The sequence below is a fragment of the Calonectris borealis genome, chromosome Z (assembly GCF_964195595.1).
Source record: "Calonectris borealis chromosome Z, bCalBor7.hap1.2, whole genome shotgun sequence".
Lineage (NCBI taxonomy): Eukaryota > Metazoa > Chordata > Aves > Procellariiformes > Procellariidae > Calonectris > Calonectris borealis.
Genome location: NC_134352.1, coordinates 56215729 through 56232248, shown reverse-complemented (window position 1 = coordinate 56232248; position 16520 = coordinate 56215729). Strand labels below are relative to the sequence as shown.

The 16520-nt window shown below is 39.1% G+C and overlaps 1 protein-coding gene across 6 annotated transcripts in view; it reads left to right on the top strand.

Annotated features, from left to right (window-relative positions):
* JAK2 (Janus kinase 2) overlaps positions 1-16520 on the top strand; it is a 101377-nt gene that overhangs the window by 12052 nt on the left and 72805 nt on the right. The window contains exon 1 of one of the 6 annotated variants that reach the window (XM_075137149.1): positions 12916-13049. The exons of the other annotated variants lie outside the window; for them this stretch is intronic. The gene's annotated coding sequence lies outside the window, so the exon portion shown is untranslated. Of the gene's footprint in view, positions 1-12915; positions 13050-16520 lie in introns of those variants that run through there. 6 annotated transcript variants of the gene reach the window in all.

Sequence of the window (16520 nt, the reverse complement as noted above, 5' to 3'; positions counted from 1 at the left end):
GAATTGTCTGGGAGGTTGGAAAATTGATTTTCAATTGGAGGAGAACTGTTGCTGATTTTGAAGAGGAAATTAGTTTTGATTTGTTAGTGGAAGAAACAAATTGCTTGTGAAAAATAGATTGTGAGAAGACTCAGTTCTGTTAGCCTCAGTGGGCAAGGGCGTGGTATTGTGATTAGAATTTTGAAGTGTGGGGAATGAGAAGAATCAATATTTGTCTGGAAGGAAAAGAGACTGGCAGGTGTTTAGTCTGACTGATGATGTTTAGTCTGAAATACAGGGATAATCAGAGGAAGTCAAAATGAGGGAATTATGAATGAGGGGAAAAAAACAGATGACAGAGTTGGGTAAAAAGGTGCAAGAAAGTGTGGGTGGATGAGTGGTTCTGTACTGGAAATGCAGACAGTGCAAGTCCTTGTATGTATCTTTTTAACCTTAACTGTTAATGTACATGTTTAATTAATCCAGCAGTTATAACTGTTGAAAAGTACTGTGTAATTTCAAATTTCAGTGAGGCTGATATGTCGAGAATGGAGAAGTCCTTTTTTGTGATAAGACTTTGGAAATTTTCTTTTGTAACCTCAATATAGACAATTGATCTAGAAAAAGATTGATGCTGGTAGGCTTTTGGGGCTGCTGTTCCTGCTGTGTTTGAGTGTCTTGCTCACTTTTGATTCACCATGGTGGAGGGCCAGACACTCTGGCTATATATGAGCATTAAAAAATTCATAATTTGGACTAAAATTAACTCTAAAATAAACTAGAGTTTATTCCTGCAGCAAATGCTGTATCTAACACACGTGCATGCACATTTCTTAACAGTCCTTTCCTTTTTGTTTTGTCACATCTGTTTTACAGTCACAGATGGTGTACAGGATTAGTTTTGCAATCGCAGTTTGTGATCTCTCCTTTCCTGTTTGTTCCTATATACTTTTATTTCCTTTTCTTTCATCTGTGTAATGGGTGAGGTGCTTTTGAAAGCATAATTAAAATATCAGATCACAGGACTAACCATGCGTAGTGAATTGCGACATAAGACTAGAACTGTTTAAGTTACTGAAATAATTTTATACTCATAAATACATAATTATACATGCAATGTTTACAGTAAAATGTTATAAAATTCTGATGTAAAATTCTGAGGGAATCTTTAGTAGAGTATCGTGCATAAATATACATTTACCACTGTATTTAAAATTATAACATGCCTCTGTTTTATGGAACATGGGAGTTAATCAAGGTCATGATTAGAAAACTTCACGTGCTTTCAAAATGCAATTAGAGCATTGCAAATATATTATTACTGATGCTACTGTTTCTGCTAGTTTAAAAACATTTGAAAAGTATTCTCGGTGTTTAGCATGTAGATCATTCATGATCTACTAGATGTTGGACTAGTTCATACAAAGTCTGGCTTTAGCAAATCTTATTATATGATTACAGCCATACTTAAAGTGTTAAATGGTGTGTACAAGTAATGAAAGAAATGGCAGGTCAGCTGTGGATTACACAGACTGTATGTGGGAGTGTCAGTTTGTTAATTTGTCTGTCTTTTCATTTTTGCCCTTGTAACCTGGAAATCCTGCTTGAGTAAAGAACATAGTTTACTGTCAAGACTACTCTGATAATTAGACTCTTTATTTGGGACAAATGCATGGTATCTAGACTCAATAACAGGAATGCATCATTTGATATCTGCAGTTGTGTGTTTCTTTCATACAAAAAGTAGAAGATGAAAAAAGAACTTGTGTGACTTTTAGCTCGCTAATAGTGCTGGAACTATTAGCGGAAAGTAACACTGTAACCTAAAGTTGATCATGGTTTGGGAGAAATGAAGTAATTTGCAGTGCAGGAGCAAGAAAAATTTGGCAACGCTACCCTTCATGATAGCATAAAAATGAGTTTTCTAGAACCTGTTTCTAGATATATTTTCTATATATATTTCTAGGGTTTATATAAATTTCTAAGTTAACTTGTTTCCCCATTAGAAGTCAGTCTCTGAGTGCAGCCTGTTTGCAGATAATCCTGTCTTGTAAAGTTCACTGGTCACATAAGTAGCCTGATCAATAATTTATACTTTTAATGGATTATTTCTAATTAATAACTTGACAGCCGTTACAAGAGAAGACATTGCAGATTATCAACTCCAAAAGCAACTTGTATGCTCCTGAGTGATAAGGAAACGAAATACTAGAGAGCTGGCTTTTTGTCTTCTACAGAAAGGAAAAAAAAAAAACCCAAACCTCTCAAAGGGGCAGAATGAGTTCCTTTGAGGAGTCCTGCTGCTAGGAAAGCAAGGAGGAAATGGGAAATGGAGAATGCCCAAAATAAACAAAGGAAAGAGAATTTAAGTGGGGAACTTCTACAAAAAAGAGTGGGGGTATAGATGAAAGTGGAAAGAACTGAAGAGGGTGTGGGGTTTCTTCTTCCCCCTTTTTTTCCCTCCCTTTTTTTTCCCTTTTGTCTTTTTGAGGGCAGGGAGGGGATTATGATGTATAAAAGCGAAGGGAAGAACATAAAACCAGAGGAAAAAGTTGAAGGGTATTTAGCTGCCAGCATAATTATAGTACTGCTGGACTGGAGGCTCAGCTTGAAAGTATTTTGAGGCTTTGCAGGCCCACTATAGGCAGTATATTTGCATTTGTGTGGTAAAGGGAAAAATATTTAGTCACTTGTCTGAGTCATGCTACCACATTGGAAAAGCTCGGGAAATGAAGGGCCAGTAAAAGGGGTCCTCAGCAGCTGAGCAAAGGCAATACAGAAAGGACTGATTTGAGAGCAATTGCAGCTCTAGGAAGACAGTTGAACTACCTATGGAACAGCTTTGGATTTGGAAAAAGATGTAATGGCATTTCAGCTGTTTTAGCCGTAGTGGAAAATATACTTGTTTCAATGAGCATGTTGTCCATTCACCAGGATGTGGGCAGTGGCATGTGAAGCCTTTGACTGTCTAGCTGTACCTCCCGTATTAGTGATGTGACAGAAGTTTCCCATCCATTATGTCAGTTACTCACAAACACATAAAAGCAGAGTGTAAAGGAGGACAACAGCACAAGTGTTTCGTGGTTTTGTTTGCTTATAGAGTAGAATTGCTAATAAGGTGAGGTAAACAGCATTAAGGGGAAGAGATTTGGCAAAGCTGGGATGAGAAGGTGTGTGGAAACATAGTGTTACTGTGCTCAACGCTTCCTACTTCCTCATCCAGATCATCGATAAAGGTATTGAACAAGACTGGCCCCAAAATTGAGCCCTGGGGAACACCGCTCATGACTGGCCGCCAACTGGATTTAACTCCATTGACCACAACTCTCTGGGCTCGGCCGTCCAGACAGTTTTTTACCCAGCGAAGAGTGCACCTGTCTAGGCCGTGAGCCACCAGCTTCTCTAGGAGAATGCTGTGGGAGACAGTGTCAAAGGCTTTACTGAAGTCCAGGCAGACCACATCCACAGCCTTTCCCTCATCCACGAGGGTCACCTGCTCATAGAAGGAGATCAGGTTGTTCAAGCAGGACCTGCCTTCCGTGAACCTGTGCTGGCTGGGCCTGATCCCCTGGTTGTCCCGGACATGGCTCGTGAGCACCCTCAAAACGAACCGCTCCATGATCTTCCCTGGCACCGAGGTCAGGCTGACCGGCCTGTAGTTCCCCGGATCCTCCTTCCGGCCCTTCTTGTAGATGGGCGTCACATTGGCGAGCCTCCAGTCATCCGGGACCTCCCCAGTTAACCAGGACTGCTGGTAAATGATGGAGAGCGGCTTGGCAAGCTCCTCCGCCAGCTTCCTCAGTACCCTCGGGGGGATCCCATCTGGCCCCATAGACTTGTGAGCGTCCAGGTGGCGTAGCAGGTCGTTAGCTTCTTCCTCTTGGATTATGGGGGGTTTATCCTGCTCATCGTCCTTGTCTTCCAGCTCAGGGGGCTGAGTGCCCTGAGGATAACTGCTCTGACAATTGAAGACTGAGGCAAAGAAGGCGTTAAGTACCTCAGCCTTGGTGGCGGTGTTCCCCCCTGCATCCAAGAAAGGATGGAGATTCTCCTTGGCTCTCTTTTTGTCATTAATATATTTGTAAAAACATTTTTTGTTGTCTCGTACGGCAGTGGCCAGGTTGCGTTCTAGCTGGGCTTTTGCCTTTCTAATTTCCTCTCTGCACGACCTAACGCGATCCCTGTACTCTTCTTGAGTTGCCTGCCCCTTCTTCCACAAGTGGTAAACTCTCCTTTTTTTCCCGAGTCCCAGCCAGAGCTCCCCGTTCAGCCAGGCCGGTCGCCTTCCCCGCCCGTTCTTCGTACGGCGCCCGATCCTGCGCCTTTAAGACTTCCTGTTCTGAAGGGCTCCACAAGATGGGGTTTTCAGTGCTGCAAGGATCCTCTGTGGATGGAGTCAAAGGACAACTGAGTTAACTGGAGTTGAGTAACATAGATGCAGAAGGCTAATCGGGTTGTATTAGTCATTGTTTTATTTCTAGTAGTGCTGCTGCAGTGGTAAGGGGTGGGCATTAAGCTGACAAAATCCTTGCACCTAGATGCACAGTGTTGTTATAGTAGTTGAAGGAGTTCAAAGAAATGCTGTTTTACAGACACATATAGGTGGCATTCAGCAAAGCACTGATTCTGTTACTTGATTTCGTTCAGTATAAAGTAAGGTCCATAAAATGTTAAGAAGAAAAGAACAATCATAACTGCATATATGATTACAGCCCTTGAAGCAGACAAATTTCAAGTGCCTTTAAAGAGGATCCGCAGCTGGATCATGGTTTTTTGTTTCTTTTTTGTGTATTTACAAATAACCAAACACCTCTGTTCAAAAGATTCAGTATTATCACTAAAAACCTAGCTTCTGATATTTGCCTAGTTTAAAGTACCCAGCTCTTTTGGGACTCAAATTGCAAAATGCATTAGATTAATATGCAAAAAGCAAGTCAACAATCAAATGTGTTAGACTCCTTAATCTGACTGAGCTGCAGTTTGTTTAATTTGATTTCTGATTTTTTTGCTGTCAGGATTCAAATATTGTTTCACTGCTTGGGCTTTCAGTCAAGCCTTATGAAATCAACAAAATTAATTTGAATGCTTCTCCATTTTCATTATGAACTATGTGGACATGATGAACAAAAATATTTGAGTAATATGTGACTCAGCTAGTAGCTGAATAAATCTAAGCAGGTTTTTTGTAGCAAGAGTTTATTTTTTAATTAAGGTTGATTTCTGAGTTATTGCTGATGTAATTAAAAGGTTGTTCTAGGTAGAAGATACTGGTGGTTGCCTCCAAAAGGCTGTATGTTTAGCGCCCACTGGACTTGTTACTTTGAGAACATTTCTGTGTAGCAGGTCCTGTTGTTTATTATAAGTTTAACAAGCTTTCATGTCCCAGATCTTTCTTGCAATGTAAGTTAAGTGTTGAGAAGAGGTATGGGAAAACTCCCACACTGACTTCCACTTGACTTGAACCTTCCAAAGGTAACAGAGGGCTGGGGACAGGAGGGCAGAGAGTGGACAGCACTAAGCAGGTTATAGTCCTTGCTTGTATTTATTGGCAGACCAGATTGCAGATAGACAAATACTTTATTGCAGTTGCAAAAGGAAGAAGATCCTTTAATCTCCAAACATTTTACAATTAGGAACATCTCTTCCTCACTAAAATGGGTCTTCTCTGAAATGATTTCATTTTGTTGTCAAATTGAGAGTACTTACTTGCTAGCTGATGTAGCCATCCCACGACCTGTCCCAGTGAAAAGAGTGTTTTTGAATCCTCTTCTACCTTGATATAGAATCAAGAAAGGTGCTGTGCATTTTCAGGAATTATTCTGTGTCTCTGTGCTAACTTTTTTTTCCATCTGCAGATTGAATTTTCTGGTCATTGGTATTATGTCGAGTAAAATATGAGTTTCTCTCGCATAGTCTAGCAAAGTGTATTGTAGAGTACTATGATGCATCCTTCAAGTTTGAGGAAAGGGATTATCTCATTGTAAAGTTTGGACTGCATTGCTTGAAAAAAAAATTATTAAATCATGTTAGCCCAAAGAAAGTGTAAAACTGAACCAGCCACTTTGTGTTTGTTTTTGTTGCATAGCAAAGTTGCTATGTTAGAGTAGAATTTTGGGTTACTGTTCCTTCTTTCTCATGCAGATCTTGCAATTGTTTCGCAGACTTCTGTGAGTCAGAAGCTGCTCCAGCAAGTTCAGTCATTGTGTCAAATATGTACAACTTCAAGGGTGACCGCAAATATTTATAAGTGACAGTTTTATTCTTTGATTTAGTCTTGAATTTTTGCAATTATTAAGCATTTTAATATTTGTAATTTATTGTCTAGATAGTCTTCAAAGTAGAATAATCGTAAATAAATGTCACTCCTGCAAGGACTGTAGAGCTGTATTCCTCTTTTCGATTGCAGCCAGGTGGTATGTAAAGGTAAAATTGTCTCTACCCTTGATGACTAAGTCCCTTGATGTATATATACATTTTTATATATAAAGTATATAAGTAAAATGGAATGTGCATAATGTTATATGTGTGTATGTATAAAGAAGACATAATCTGATCCATATGTATGGGTGGTGCTTATAAGATATGTTTACTGCTGACTTATATTGAAAATTTGTATTGAATTCATTCTCATTATGCCAGTAGTTATTGTAACTACTACTTTTCAGGGCATACTCAGTTGTTTCCTAGGTGTAGCCTGCATTTTTCTTGGTATCTAACTTTGCATTTGTATCATTAAAATATATTTCTTTTGAAAGAACGTTTTATTTGAAAGGGCAGTTATTTTGTCTGATTGTGCTATTCCAGTTCAGAACTTCTTAATACTGGATCAACATTGGCATGCTGGAATGAGTCCCGTGAAGGACCGCCAAAGATGAACAGGGGTGGAGTACATGATGTACAAGGGGCTGAGAGAACTGTGTGTTTCCATTTGGAAAAGTGTGAGGAGACATCTGTTTGTTGTCTTCAGCTACGTGATGCGAGGCTATAACAAATATGGAGCTGGACTTTTTTTTGAAGGTGCATGGTGTTTGGATGAGAGACAACAGACACAAGTGAAGACATGGGAAGTTTTTGCTAGGTATTAAGGAAAATTTTTTCAGCAGGAGGGCAGTCAAGCACTGGAACAAGCTGTTCAGAGGGGTTGTGAAATATCCATCCTTGAATATGGTAAAAACTTCACTAGACAGGCTTTGAACTTGGCATAATTTGACCCTGCTTTGAGCAGGGGTATTGGACCAAATGACCACCAGAGATCCCTTCCAACTGTATTAATCAGTGATTTCTTATTATTAATTATAATTTAGATCAGCCTTTGTCACACAACATGTAATAGTTGTGACTTTTGGTTTTGTTGCTATATGAAAACAGTGTATTGTCTCACACCGAAGAAAATGTTTGCTTGAGTTGCACCTGTGCATGAATAACTATAACCCCAGGGTAAACAACCCTGCTTGGTTTTGATTCCCTGTTGATAATTACTTTGAGACGCTGATTAGTATGTATAACAACCTCTCAAAAGTATGTTTTTCACTTGTTTCTTGAAGTGGAATGTAATGGAATACTAAGTCAAAATCCTTGCAAAAGCCTGCTGAACCTGTACAGATATTTTTGATTAATTGAAGTGTATTACTGTGAAAAAAGTATGCTCATGGCCTTTTTCCTGTATGAAATCTTTTATTTTCAGATTTTCTTTGAGTCTCTTTGTAAGAGAATGTAAGTTTCCAGCCATGAACCATGCTGGTTTTCCTGTAGATTTAGAGAAACTTCGATTTTCAGTGGTGCATTCATTGAGGATACAGTTCCATGTTAGTGTATGTCAGTGTTAGACTGGGGTATGTTCCAATAGGTTTCTCTGCACCTGTGCTAGCAATCCTGTGTCTGTGGAGTGAAAAAATGGAGAGAACTGATCCTGATGAAAACTTTAAAATAGTCCTAACTGAAATTGGTTTGCTGAATGTTGTCACAGTACAAATACAAGTGCTGACGTAAGGGAGCAAGTAGGAATACCAGGTGAGAGTGGGACTTCAGCATTCCAGATTTTCACAGATTAAAGCTAGTGTGAAACCACTCTCCTCCAGGGAGAAATCAGGCTGCATTAACCTTCATACTTGAGACTTCCTTTTTTTCTAGTGAATTTGGTACTAGAGTTAGTTAAATAGTTAAATAATTAGAGTAATCTTAAGTTTTGGTGATGATACAATAGCAGTGTGGCTGTTTTTGTAGGCATTCAAAATTGCTTGAGCTGCTTGTTCAACTCAAAATGTAGCTGTCTCTGGCAGGTAAATTTGCAAGTAAATGCACTTGGTTCACTGGATTTTTATTTCTGCAACATGTTTGTACAATAGGTATCTCTCAAAGAAATGTGTAGCTTTATTAAACCCTTTAAACTGGGAGAAAAAGCAGGCTAGTATGGGTCTTGCCTTCTGTCATTTTGTTTGTGTTGGTCTGTGATTGATGTCAGCTCTTGGTTGCTGTTGTTCTAGATAGTTCTATAATTTGAGATGGAAATTGTGGATATCCAAAGCCAACATACACAATTCTTTTAGGGATAAAATCCTGATATTTAAGTATACTTGCTTCTATTTATTTAAAAGTTTCTCTGCTTTTTCGTGGGATTTAAATGGATCTGTTTATGTACTGAAAAGCTAGGATGTAGAAGAGTTAATCAGGAACACATCCTGAAAGATAGAGAATACAAGGTAAGGTTCCTTTGGACTTTATAAATTACATGTTGATCCCCCATGCGTTCAAAAGATTTTGTCTGAAGTTGCAGGAATGGTAACACCTCCCCTACTTCCACTTTATCAACAGCTTTGCCAACAGCTCACTTTATCAGCACAACTTACAGTACTGAAATGGTTTCAAGAACGCCACTTTATAACTTTTTCAGAACTGCAACTCTTCAGAACTATCTGCATTCTTCTCATATTTTAGCAAGATGCCTAGCATTTGTCTATGAGAATTGAATGAATGCGTGTGGGGGGGTCAGTTTTCTGTGGTCTGTCAATTTGTGTGTACCACATATGCATACCTAATATCCTTATCTTACATTATTAATTAAATGCCACCCCTACTGCTGTTCCAGATAGTCTGTGTTGACCAGTGCCCTGTTTGAGATGCAGGCTTTCCAGTACATGCAGCTCTCTCTGCTGGTCAACCTGTATAATCAGATGTGCCTTAATAAAAGCACAGTCAGGATTTTTCCTTTAGTATATGCCTGTCTTTTCCTACTTAAGGGTCAGGGGGTGTCACTGGAGAAGATGAGTTGCCTTCCTCTTCAAGTCCTTGCAAGATCTCTGAATACTTAAGTTGTATAATTCTGCCTCACCCCATGTGGTGTTCCAGTGTGAGTCATTGTCCTTGCCAAATGGATTTCTAGTCCTGCCTAATCTTGCTGTCATGTTCTGTGTCTTCCTTTGAGCGGGAAATGGCCTGCTTTCTTTCTTTTCCTTCCTTGCCCTGTTTACCTAGGTATTTTAGTATGGAGTTGTTATTTTATAATGGCTTGTCTTTCTTATGTGATGCAAGGACTGCTCATGGTAGGTATTTTCTTCATGTCTGAAAATATCTGTCAGATGTGCTGCTTTGAGTTTGATTGCATTACTTGGAAGTTGACTTATTGAGTGGCTGATAATGATTCTGTGTCTTCTAAGTTAGCTAAGATACTATGATTCTCTTTCCCTTTTGGGTCACAGAAAAAACAGATTGTCTTGTCAGTAGGATGAGAGAAAAAAACGGTAGAAAGTGACAAGAAAAGATGGAGAGAGGAAACATTAGAAGAGAAAGAAAATTATATGGAAATTAGGAATGATGTGGGATCTTAAGGTTAATAATTTGGGGGGGGGGGGGGAAGGGAAGTATCTCTAACTTAATGCTAGAACTCAAATATCTTCCGGTCTGATGATATGTTTGAAGGCCAGAGGGATTTTCAGAACTGTCAGACCTGCCTAACACCCATCGAAATCAATTAATTTTTGAGTTATTTTTATATTTTAATTCAGCTGAGTGCATCCTTGTAAACCTTTGAAAACATGGCAGAAGTTGTCCAGAACATTAAGCAGCCCAAATCCGTGCCATACAGTTGACAAAATAGATGAATATCCATCTGGAATATTAATCTAGCAGATAACATCACCTGTCTGCATATTCCTACAAAACGTGTTACTGAGATTTTTTTGTTCCCACCAGCGTACCCCAGAGGTGATTTCAATACAGTCTTCTTTATCCTGAGTCTAATACTAGTTTTGTGTGAGAAATGAACATTGAATTAGTCTGATAGTGGTGACAGAGGCCTGGGAGTTTTGCAGGTATAAAAAAACCCATAATACTCATTATGTTTTTCTCTTTTATCATAATACCACATATGATTTCTAAGAATCTGTTCCCTTTTATATGTCATCGTTATTATAAAGGCAGATAATCAAAATGAGTTCAGTCACATTCCACGTACTTCATTGTGCATGTTTTGTATATTTTAGTTTATGTTTATTTGAATTGTAAGCTCAGTTTGCCAAATGCTGTAATTCTTCTGTATCAGGAAAATGGACGAAAAAGTTGAATCTACTTTGCAAATTAGAAGTATTCCAATAAGAGTGTGTTAGCTCTTATTTTTCCCTGTCTTCATTCTTTGTAAGCAGGAAAACATACATTTCAGAAACTTAGTAGTGCTCAGATTTGTGTTATTGGTCTCAAAAGGCCAGTAATCATCATCTGCCTTAGAAATTAGAACTGAATGTTTCATGCAGTTGAAACTTTCTTGCTTCAACTGCATGAGAGGAAAAAAAAGAAAAGGAAAGAAAAAAAAAGCATGGTTGGTAGGAAACTGAAATATTGTCAAGGTGCTGTAGAAGTAAATGACATGTGGCAATTCATATGTGTTTGGAAGAAAAGTAAGTGTTAGTCATCTTAAATGTTCACATAAAAAAGTCCAGTTCATCTCGGTGTTAGCATTTATCACTTAGCAGGAAAGCATCTTTGTAAAGTCAAATAATTAAAAGAATGGATTGATTTATAGGTGATTCATCCACTGATCTGTTGTGAGACACAAACCTAAGACTTAACAAATATACTTACCTAGGAGAAAACAGTAACTCTCAAGTTGCTGCTCTCAAGCAGTTGTGTCTGTACTACAAGACTTCCCTGTGCCCATTAGGTAGCTTTAATTGTGCAGTATTTTCCTTATAATGTATTTTCCTAGGCATAATCAATGTTTGTCCAACTTTTCAGAAGCTCTAAACTTGGCTGAGGACTCTGCTGCATGGGCGATATACAAATGCAGAACAGAAAAATTGGCCTAGACACTGCACACAAGGCAGCATAGAGCAAATATAGCCAGATGAGGAGGAAGGGCAAGGGGCCAATAATGGTCAAGTTCGCAGGCAGCACTTCAAAATCTTTCTAGTTTTTTTTCTTTTACTTTTTTTTTTGGTGGGTGTCAGAACCTTAAAATGGAAGCTGAATGCAAATGCATCACTGGTATGATGGATGTTTTATGGAGAGTACCTCTTGGCAAGAGAAGCAGTATGGAAGAGGTTTATTTCAAACAGTAGTTGGGACAGGGAGGCTGGGTTTTTGCATTTGTCAGGTGGGGAATGAATGGGAGACAGAAACTGCCTGTGAAGATGAAAGAGTAGAACAAGAGGAAAGAATGAGCAAGGTCAGAAAATGGAATGGAATTAGTGGAAATACAGAGATCAAAGGATGGGATCAGACATATCAATTTGTGACATCATCAAGTAGAGGAAAAAGATGGGATCAGACATGTCAATTTGTGACATCGTCAAGTAGAGGAAAAGTGGTGGAAGGAAAAAAAGAGCGAGAAGGGTACACAGAGGTAGGACTGTTTAGCAGTTTGTTTGCCCTGGGAAGAAATCAGGACAGAAAGAAGTAGAGGCAGGAGAATGGAGTCTGAGGTGCAAGTTAAGCAGCATGGGGTTCAGTTATGCTGGAGGGAATGTTCTTTTCCTAGTAAAATCACAATGTTAGAAAAGAATCATACGTACTGGAAGTTCGGGCTGATCAGTTGCAAGGTGGTCCTCAGCTTGAGTGGAAACAGAAGCAGGTGGAGATGCTGAAGTGAGGTGAGAGAAAGATAGAGTGAGAGCAGATGTGAGGGTGGGCAGAATGGAGGGGGCAGAAATAAAGGGGTAAGCGGAGAGATTCACTAATCATGTGAGTAGTCTGAGAAAAGAACAGAAAGGAAATCAAATGAGAAGTGGCCAGTGCTGATGGAGAGAAGTTGTGGAATGGGTGGCAGGTAGCATTGTGGGGCTGAAGATGGTAGAGGAGAGGTGCATTATCAGAGCGCGGAATGTTGTTTGATAGGGGTCCTTTGACTGACTATGAGAATTAATACCTCCTTTGGCTCAGTGGGCGATCAGACAAAGACAGGAACGCAACAAAAGCTACCCAAGGGTCAGAAGCTGAAGTTTTCTGGGCTGTGAGGAGAGCTAGAGACCTGTTTGTTTACGAATGAGGATATTGTGATAAGGAATTGAAATGAGTGGAAGCTGAGGTGGAGGACGAATGTGTATTATGATAGGTGCTAAGAGTAAGGCATATGTATTAACTTATTTGACTTTGTTCCAAAAATACAATGAAGGTTTTTTCTTCTTTTAAAAGATTTTGTATGTTATAACCAGATGACGTATAATGGTGCCAATCAGTCACTTTTCACTCAGAACTGACTTAAAATGAAATGTGGTCGTGACTTTCTTCCCTTGTGCACTATGCCAACTCTTTTTTTTTTTTTTTAACCTATCAGCTGCCAATATCTTTCTGCCGAGCAGTTAAAGCTCTTTCCTTGTTACACTTTGCTGGTCTTGATCAGTGCCCAAAACGCTGCTGTGTTTTTGGCAGTTTCCCAACGCTGCTGGGAAAAGGATTAAAGATACAAGGTAATGTGGTGTTAGAGTAAAATACATGGGGAAGAAATAATGAGTGAAACCCTCAAATAAAACACCTTTGATGTTGAAAGTCTGACTGTTCTAAAATTGGGAGAGAAGGAAAGGAGTAGAATGTATGAAGGCAATCCCTGCAAGTGATTAAATACCATTCTGTCTTAATCACAGGTAAGAGATTTTCTGAAAATACAGGAATACAAGGAAGTCTTGAATGTGACATTAACAAGGACTACAACAGTTGTACTGTAAAGAGCCTGATCAACAAACAAGCGCATGTTCTACCTCTTTTCAGGTGTTGTTTGTAAAGAACACGAAGATGATTTTGTATTCATCCTGGCTTAAGATGTTTGTGAATCTTAAATCACTGGGAAACTACACTGGGAAAGTACTGTTGTAGGCTTGTCCTATTCCTAAGCTTTTTCCTCGGCACTCATTCTTGGAAGAGCTTAGAAGAGCTAGATGAGCCTTTGGTCTGATCCTGTATGCCTATTCTGAAGCAAGCAAACAAGCAAATGACTTGAAAAAACCATATTGGGAGAGAACTAACTCTCAAAATCGTGTTCTCCTGTTGTAGTTTAGGAACAGAATAAATACAAGTTACATAATTGTTGAGTGGGCAGTTAAAAAGCAAAACTAGTCTGAAATCACACAATATGCTAAACATTGAGGCTGGCTGAGGAAAGACCTCTACCTTTTAGTCTTATGGGTGACTCCAAAACATGCTTACTGGATCTCTGCTAGTAAGCAAAAAGCGCATTTAGACCGGAATGCTTAGAAAACCAAAAGATGGCTAAATATATGGAGTAAGCTTTGTGTGCATTAAGTCAAAACCACTCCAAAACTGCTATAAATGTATGTTCATAAAGAAATAAAAGAACCTTAGCTGCTGTAGCTAAATTATCTAGAGATATTTCAAAACAGAGGTTGAATTTACAAGTGTCAGAATGGTTGTTATATAGCAGTTTGAGGAAAAGGAGGAATGAATGCTTCATATAGCTGAAAGAAATCGATAGGCTAATGAAGTGTTTCATAACTAGTGTTTCATAACTAGTGAGTGTGAAGAATTGAGCCTTTCTTTCATTGTTCATTAGTTATCATGGAGTATAGATGTTCCAGAAGTATTTAGTGATACTCCTTCATTGTAGGACTATGAGGATTAAGAGACATTAAGGAGCAGATAATGGGGCGTATTTGGAAGGAAGCAAATATTTAGGAGTTCAGTTTCTGAATCAATAAAGATACCTGTTCTGAGTCTTCAATGAAAAAGAATGAAAGGAATGCAGTTTGGCACCTGCTGTAGTGGAAAATGCATGCGACAAGATAGCTTTTTGATGATATGTCTGTCCAAAAAATATGGCCTATGTTTGTTACCTTTGTTGGTAAGTTCACATACTTGAAAATTACATGGCCATAAGCACTAATTAATTTCTCTCATACTGTCTATGCTAGTAGAGAATATCAGTCGATTAGAGGTTTGGTCAAAAGCTGTTGTATTGTCTGGTATGTCTGCAGTGGCCACTGGGCTTCAAGCAACTACTGTGAGCAACGTCTAAAGAAGTACTAAGTAGTAATAATTAATTAGTAACTTACTGGGCATCACTCTGCCAGTTACTTTTCCCGTACAATAGACAGTTGAATCTGCGCGGTAGTCAGTAAGAAATTCACATCATGTGCTGGTGATGGAAAGGAAATTAAGTTTTTCAAGCTCATCACATTGGTAGTCTAGGAAAACTGTTAATAATCACAAAATCATTTGTGGTGAATCATCTCCTGCTGTGATATCTACTGATCGTAAAACTGATACTTCGCTGATCGTAAAAACTACATACTATTAATTAAAAAAACCCACACTAGTCTTGCAGTTTAGGCAAGTGTTTGAAGTAAAAAAGCAGTTATCTTTAATTTGAATTCTTTCCAAAGGCTGAAAAAAAGAACTACTTGAAAGGCAGATACCTATCTCTAATTTTCCATAAATCCATCATACATATTATGATAATGGCATGTAAAGCAGCTGAGAGAAGGAGGTGTACCACAAGTGCATTTAATTAACTTTGACAGCCGCTTCAGTGAACAGATAAAACATACACCATGCATTGTGGGAGGGTTTGCTGTGTGTTGGATATCATACAACCCCTCTCAAACCTAAATGAACAGGGCAGCTGAGGAATCAGGCAGTAGAAAGACCGATGTTAACTTACCAGCGGCAGGTGAGGATCAGCTAATTGTGTTGCCCTTGCTTTTACTGCTTCTGTACATCTAGATTTCTTTCTCCTCAGTCTGTGCTTGGGCCTCTTCAACTTCTGTGTGGTTGCAAAACCTTCAGACTCGTACTACAAAAACAAGGTGTGTTGCGGGGGGAAGCCCTGTGGCAAGAAACCAGGAAATGACAAGCTGCTTCAAAAGTTGTCTGGGAGCTGATTGTCCATCAAGACCACCAGTGAGTAGGGCACTGAAACTCATAGTACTGATTGCATGTCTGTTGGCTGGAGAAGAAATTGGCTGACATTGATGTATTTTATACACCTTTTCAAAGATTTATGTAGAGTCACTGGAATAGTTGGCACATCATGCTGAAGCCTGTTCGTATTTAGGCTGGGTATTTTAAAAGCTCTGTGGAAAACCAGGTAATTTCTTGTGTCCAGGAAGAGGCAAAACTGATTTATCTGAGCAGATGTTTGCATAGACTGCCCAAGAAAATTTGAACAGCTATGAAGTCCACATATGTGAGCTGGTGGACTGTGCAGAACTGTTTCTTCAGTTCTGTTTTGTATGCACTTGGGAGACAGCCAGATGCTCATAATCATTTCTAGTTTGGCTCATTATATGTTCCAGGTGATAAGAAAATAACACAGCTACTTCCCTGTCTCTCCGTTCTGCTTTTGAGAGTGGCAGATCACAGAGTACCTGGCTGGAACCACAGGGACTAGAGCTGCCTTGTTCTGGAGGAGCATGTTGCTAAAAGTGTTAACTGTTTTGGTTTCTTTCAGTAAGACTAGTTGGCTCTGCAACAGGTAACATTTGTCAATAGTTGAGACTCTAAACATTCTTTATTCAGTCATTGGGAATATGTGTAGTCATTGGGAATATGTCCTCTTGTCCCATGCTGGCTCAAGTTTGTTGAGGAATAATGGTCACTTTTACTTGTATTTTTATACACTGCTCAAACAATGAGGAAGTTCAAAAGGTGATTTGGACATCTGTGTTCATTTGGTCTTGCTCAAGTGCTCTACTGAAAGACTCCTTAACCTTCTCCTTTTTTTTTTTCTCCCATGAATCACCCCGATGGTCTTTTTTTCCCCATAAAGATCTCTTCTCCCACTTATTCTCATTTTCTGTCTGTTTAAAATATTATATTATAGGTTTCATTTATTCTACCTTCATAAGAAAAAAGGTCCGCAAATGTCAGCAACAGGAGGGTGGCACTTGTAATTTTAATGTGCAAAGGCATTAGCTGCCTTTGAGGTGCCTCCCATTTACTTCCTGTGTTTGAAGAGGAAGAAATGACTGAAATCCTTGGCTTAAAAATCCTAATCACCACCCTCTGAGGCTCGGCAATGTGATTGCATCCTCCTCCATCAACTTTTTCTGGCGCTCTAAAGGAATAAGTAAATGTTGTTTGGAGAGTTATGGAAGAATCAA